The sequence below is a fragment of the Misgurnus anguillicaudatus genome, chromosome 5 (genome assembly GCF_027580225.2).
Source record: "Misgurnus anguillicaudatus chromosome 5, ASM2758022v2, whole genome shotgun sequence".
Lineage (NCBI taxonomy): Eukaryota > Metazoa > Chordata > Actinopteri > Cypriniformes > Cobitidae > Misgurnus > Misgurnus anguillicaudatus.
Genome location: NC_073341.2, coordinates 26,246,624 through 26,253,099, shown reverse-complemented (window position 1 = coordinate 26,253,099; position 6,476 = coordinate 26,246,624). Strand labels below are relative to the sequence as shown.

The following is a 6,476-nucleotide window of genomic DNA, read 5'->3' as shown; positions in this document are numbered from 1 at the left end:
AATTGTCTAAAAATTTATTGTTATAACTCATGTGGTTATGCTGATTCGGAATGAATGAATACATAATTTTCATTTACAAGTTAGTTTGACAGTTTTAGCATAAAACAAGACAATTTAGGTGGTTCTGCTTTTATTAATCACAAATTACGGAATGACTGAAAATGCAGCGAATACACTCTCGCTGATGCAGAGATGTTTTGAAAAATAAAAGTTTTTCTCCTGATTGCGGCAGGCAAACCACCCGATCCAGCGTCTTTTCGTCAGCTCCTCCACCGGCTTCCCTTGTTTTTTCCAAGAATGAAAGCTGAAAAAACGTATTCCGTTGTTCATTTTCCTCCCTAAACGATCGTGTGACCTGCTATGGCAGTTTTTGATGGAGCAGTACTGACCAAACATATAGACATTTATTAAAATCTCGACAGAAAATCCAAACACAACCTCCAACACACAAACTCAAATACAGCGGTATAGGACGCGATCCTGCAAATATGACAGAGTACCCATAACGCAACACGGCGTGACGTCACCTCCACATTCCCTATTGGCATAAAGAAGCAACAATAATGTACAGAAAATTATGTGCTTTTAACCATAAACCATGGAAACACATTGTATTATACTATATATACAAAATAACGTTGTGTTTAATAATGTAATAGGTTCTCTTTAATAATAAATTTCAAAATATAATTTAAACGTCTAAGATGTTAATAAAAACCTAGGAAAAATGCAATAAGGTAAAACATTTAAAATATTCTCTTCTACCCTCTAAATTGGTTTAATCTGATCCATTTTATTGTCACTATAAATTATTAAGATCATTCAGTGACAAACATCAGAGGGAGCCAATAAAATTATAAGTCCCACCTTCAGCTTGTGAACAGAACCAATCAGAAGTTCTTGATGAAGTTTATTCACCTTATTTTTCATGACAACAAGGGCGGCGCCATTTCGCTCATTTTGTCAACGTTCTTCCGGCCGCATAGACGATGAGCAGCTGAGGCAGTGACTGAAGGCGACGCGTTAAGCTTAAAAAGCTCACTCGAGCGCCTTTATGTTTCTTTCTTACCAATTTTAAGCCAACTGAGGAACACCCTTATCCCAAGGTTCGACTACGATGTTCCGGTAACTTTAAACCACGCCGGGTGTTGAAAAGGTGGCCAGTTTTAGGTAAGCTATCTTAGCTAACTTTGTGCTCGTTCGCCTAAAGTTAGATTTGTGAAGTCCGTTCTAATCTACAAATACACTTAAGATCAATAACGTTAGTTTATAAAATGCAACTATTTGAATTGTTTTAATTGTCCACCTATATTTTTATATTTACCATAGTACAACGAGATATTATGGTACATTGCATTCTTACAGTAACCCACGTGATTCCTACAAGTTACTGAGATTTCAGATGCTAGAATGTCAGTTCATTCCTCATTCATAAATTGATAATGACCTATTAAACAACGTATTATTTAACACTGAAGTTAAAGGTTGTGTGTATAATGTTACTGTTTTTTTTAATGCATCTCTTTCTTACACACTGTTCTGTTTAAGTATGGGTGCCATTTATATATTAATTCTCATGATGCAAGTTTATTTTAAATACTAACATAAAAATGTTTATGGTTATATTGTTTTCACAGATGCATTGATGTGTAGTGATGCAGTGGACAACTGTGAGGATGATACAATCAACATGTTCCTAAACTGTGATGCAGAAACACAATGGGAGGATCCATCCGTCTCTGACCACAACTACACTTTAAAATCACAACTCAACCTAAAGCAACCTACATCTGATATGGGAAAACAATGGTGCAGTTTCCCTGACAGGGCTTATGCTGGTCCCTGGCTAAAATGCATATTTGAGCTAAAATATTTTAAAAACACCTTTCACTGACATACCTCAACATATATGAGTGCCATTGTTTTGTCACAAGATGCGCACCAGTCTTGTTTTTTTTGTAGGGTTTGTTTGTAAAAACTAAAATGTCCTAATATAATTCAATCCTAATCCTGTAAACCCTGTCAGAGAAACTGCTTCAATGTGTTGAGCTGGCACAAATGTACAAATCTCTACTGAGAAACAACCATCTTTGGTTCAGCTTTACAGAGGGTTGATATTGCATCCATTACACAGTCGCCAAGCACTTTACCAGTACATACACCAACAGCTTCCAGATAAACACTTGGGATCAGCTCCTGATGACTCCGATAAAGCTGTGTCTTAATTTATTGCAGGGTAGTCTTGCTTTACCTGTTGTAAAGTTACATTAAACCTTTATATGTGATCAGATGCAGTGATATTAAACATTTACTGTGTGATCAGATGTTGTGCATTTATATTAAACCTTTACAATGTGATCAGATGTTGTGCAATTATATTAAACCTTTACAATGTGATCAGATGTTGTGCAATTATATTAAACCTTTACAATGTGATCAGATGTTGTGCATTTATATTAAACCTTTACAATGTGATCAGATGTTGTGTATTTATATTAAACCTTTACAATGTGATCAGTTGTTGTGCAGTTATATTAAACCTTTACTATGTGACCAGCTGTTACCTGTCATGCAGTTATATTAAACATTTACTATGTGATCAGATGTAACCTGCCATGCAGTTATATAAACCTTTACAGTGTGATCAGATATTATCTGTAAGGAATTTCTTAAACCATATGTGAGCTTTGTACACTCTAAAAAAACAAACGGTGCTATATAGCACCAAAACAGTTGCTTTGGATCGTAACGATAGAAGAACCATTTTAGTGCCATATAGAACCGGTGAAGCACCAGTGAAGCACCAGTGTAGAACCATATGGCCATATAGCACCACATATGGTTCTACATAGCACTATATGGTTCTACACAGGTGCTTCACTGGTGCTTCACCGGTTCTATATGGCACTAAAAATGGTTCTTCTGTCGTTACGATCCAAAGTAACTGTTTTGGTGCTATATAGCACCGTTTGTTTTTTAGAGTGTAGATTCCACTTAAAAGGATTTAAGTCTCCTGATTTGAAGGAATAATTGTTGGCAAGTTTGCAAATGAATTCTATCATGGTACCACATAAAAAACGAAATAGTTATTGGACTGGCTAAGGTGCACATTTGCTTTAAAAAAGACGAAATCACTGTGTAAATATTGGTAGACATACTTTTAATAATTTTCAATGCTGCTCCATCAACAGCAGGTAATTAAATATGCCAGGTAACTTGCCGCGGCCGCTTCATTTCGTCTAACCACGAGACGATTGATGGGACAATATAAGACTATCCGAGCGTCGTATGAAGTTTTAACCTTGCTCCTAATTTAAAACATTTACAGCAGTAGCGATATTTGTCATTTCGCTAAAGTTATAGTGAATTACAAACAATCTTCTAACCACCAAACTAACCACCGAATGCACTGTGCCGTATTAGCAGCGGAAGTCGGTTGACAAAATGCGGAAGAACGAAGAATTAAAAAGGGGCGTGGCGGAATAAGGTGAATAGAGACAGAGCGCCGTTATGCAAATTTGAAAACCACGCCCACCGGGGGGGAAATCAATCCAACCGTCTCCATTGACTTTGTATTGCGAGAAGCCGCCTCCTTGTCATTTCTGGCTTATAACAAAAAACTGAATAATGCCTAAAAGCTGCTGTGTGACAATATGTACAGCTAACAAGCCAAAGAACCCAGAAATAAGTTTTTATAAGCTGTCGAGCCGTAAAACCCAGCCCTCAAGGAGAACAAAGTGGATCGCCGACTACGTTTCCCCCTAGTGGACGCAGTTCTACTAATAGAAGTACTATGAAAAGTTGCCTGTATCCATTTTTGTGTCTTTAAACGCTCGTTTTTTGGGGTCGACAGCTTATAAAAACTTATTTACAGATTAAACCCAAAAACAGAACAATACCCAAAAGCCGCCGTGTGACAAGGCGCACATCCAACACGCCAAAAAAACAAACAAACAATTCTCTATAAGCTGTCGACTTCAAAAAACGAGCGTTTAGACACAGAAATGGAAACAGGCAACTTTTCATAGTACTCCTATTAGTAAAACTGCGTCCAATAGGGGGAAACGTAATCGTCGATCCACTTTATTCTCCTTAAAGACTGGGTTTTACGGCTCGACAGCTTATAAAAACTTATTTCTGTGTTCTTTGGCTTGTTAGCTGTACATATTGTCCCAAAGCAGCTTTTAGGCATTATTCAGTTTTTTGTTATAAGCCAGAAATGACAAGGAGGCGGCCTTTTGCAATACAAAGTCAATGGAGACTGTTGGATTGATTTCCCCCCCGGTGGGCGTGGTTTTCAGGTTGTGACGCGCTGCGCTCTGTCTCTATTCACCTTATTCCGCCACGCCCCTTTTTAATTCTTCGCTCTTCCGCATTTTGTCAACCGACTTCCGCTGCTCATATGGCACAGTGCATTCGGTGGTTAGTTTGGTGGTTAAAAGATTGTTTGTAGTTTACTATAACTTTAGCAAAATGACAAATATCGCTACTGCTGTAAATGTTTTAAATTAGGAGCACGGAGAAAACTTCATACGACGCTCGGATAGTCTTTTACTGTTCCATTAATCGTCTCGTCGTTAGACGATATGAAGCGGCCGCGGCAAGTAACCTGGCATATTTAATTACCTCGTCCTGTCAGGAGTTGATGGAGCAGGATTGAAAATTATTAAAAGTATGTCTACCAATATTTACACAGTGATTTCGTCTTTTTTAAAGCAAATGAGCACCTTTGCCAGTCCAATAACTATTTCGTTTTTATGTGGTACCATGATAGAATTCATTTGCAAACTTGCCAACACTTATTCCTTCAAATCAGGAGACTTAAATCCTTTTAAGTGGAATCTACAAAGCTCACATATGGTTTAAGAAATTCCTTACAGATAATATCTGATCACACTGTAAAGGTTTATATAACTGCATGGCAGGTTACATCTGATCACATAGTAAATGTTTAATATAACTGCATGACAGGTAACAGCTGATCACACTGTAAATGTTTAATATCACTGCATGACATCTGATCACATATGAAGGTTTAATGTAACTTTACAACAGGTAAAGCAAGACCACCCTGCAATAAATTAAGACACAGCTTTATCGGAGTCATCAGGAGCTGATCCCAAGTGTTTATCTGGAAGCTGTTGGTGTATGTACTGGTAAAGTGCTTGGCGACTGTGTAATGGATGCAATATCAACCCTCTGTAAAGCTGACAAAGATGGTTGTTTCTCAGCAGAGATATGTACATTTGTGCCAGCTCAACACATTGAAGCAGTTTCTCGGACAGGGTTTACAGGACTAGGATTTAATTATATTAGGACATTTTAGTTTTTACAAACAAACCCTACAAAAAAACAAGACTGGTGCGCATCTTGTGACAAAACAATGACACTCATATATGTTGAGGTATGTCAGTAAAAGGTGTTTTTAAATTATTGTAGCTCAAATATGCATTTTAGCCTGGGACCAGCATAAGCCCTGTCAGGGAAACTGCACCATTGTTTTCCCATATCAGATGTAGGTTGCTTCAGGTTGAGTTGTGATTTTAAAGTGTAGTTGTGGTCAGAGACGGATGGATCCTCTCATTGTGTTTCTGCATCACAGTTTAGGAACATGTTGATTGTATCATCCTCACAGTTGTCCACTGCATCACTACACATCAATGCATCTGTGAAAACAATATAACCATAAACATTTTTATGTTAGTATTTAAAATAAACTTGCATCATGAGAATTAATATATAAATGGCACCCATACTTAAACAGAACAGTGTGTAAGAGAGAGATGCATTAAAAAGAGACCGTAACATTATACACACCTCTAACTTCAGTGTTAAATAATACGTTGTTTAATAGGTCATTATCAATATCTGAAGGAGGAATGAACTGACATTCTAGCATCTGAAATCTCAGTAACTTGTAGGACTCACGTGGGCTACTGTAAGAATGCAATGACTATAATATCTCGTTGTACTATCGTAAATATAAAAATATAGGTGGACAATTAAAACCATTCAAATAGTTGCATTTTATAAACTAACGTTATTGATCTTAAGTGTATTTGTAGAACGGACTTCATAAATCTAACTTTAGGCGAACGAGCACAAAGTTAGCTAAGATAGCTTAACGTTACCTGAAACTGGCCACTTTTCAACACCCGGCGTGGTTTAAAGTTACCGGAACATCGTAGTCGAACCATTACTTGGGATAAGGGTGTTCCTCAGTTGGCTTAAAATTGGTTAGAAAGAAACATAAAGGCGCTCGAGTGAGCTTTTTAAGCTTAACGCGTCGCCTTCAGTCACTGCCTCAGCTGCTCATCGTCTATGCGGCCGGAAGAACGTTGACAAAATGAGCGAAATGGCGCCGCCCTTGTTGTCGTGAAAAATAAGGTGAATAGTGGAGGACTGAGAGCACGAGACCCACTGAAGGAAGTTAGGAGGAGAGCTGTTTTATGATATCTTAGTCTCGTTAAAGATCC

The 6,476-nt window shown here is 37.7% G+C and overlaps 2 long non-coding RNA genes across 2 annotated transcripts; one reads left to right on the top strand and one right to left on the bottom strand.

Annotated features, from left to right (window-relative positions):
* The first annotated feature begins 906 nt into the window (after positions 1 to 906).
* Positions 907 to 2,436, top strand: LOC141363849 (uncharacterized). The gene is made up of 2 exons (XR_012369436.1): positions 907 to 1,170; positions 1,638 to 2,436. It is a non-coding gene; the product is annotated as an uncharacterized lncRNA (long non-coding RNA).
* A 2,546-nt stretch (positions 2,437 to 4,982) lies between these two features.
* Positions 4,983 to 6,402, bottom strand: LOC141363968 (uncharacterized). Its single transcript, XR_012369675.1, has 2 exons — positions 6,132 to 6,402; positions 4,983 to 5,666 (listed from the first exon to the last, which is right to left on the bottom strand). It is a non-coding gene; the product is annotated as an uncharacterized lncRNA (long non-coding RNA).
* Between the last annotated feature and the right edge of the window lie 74 nt (positions 6,403 to 6,476).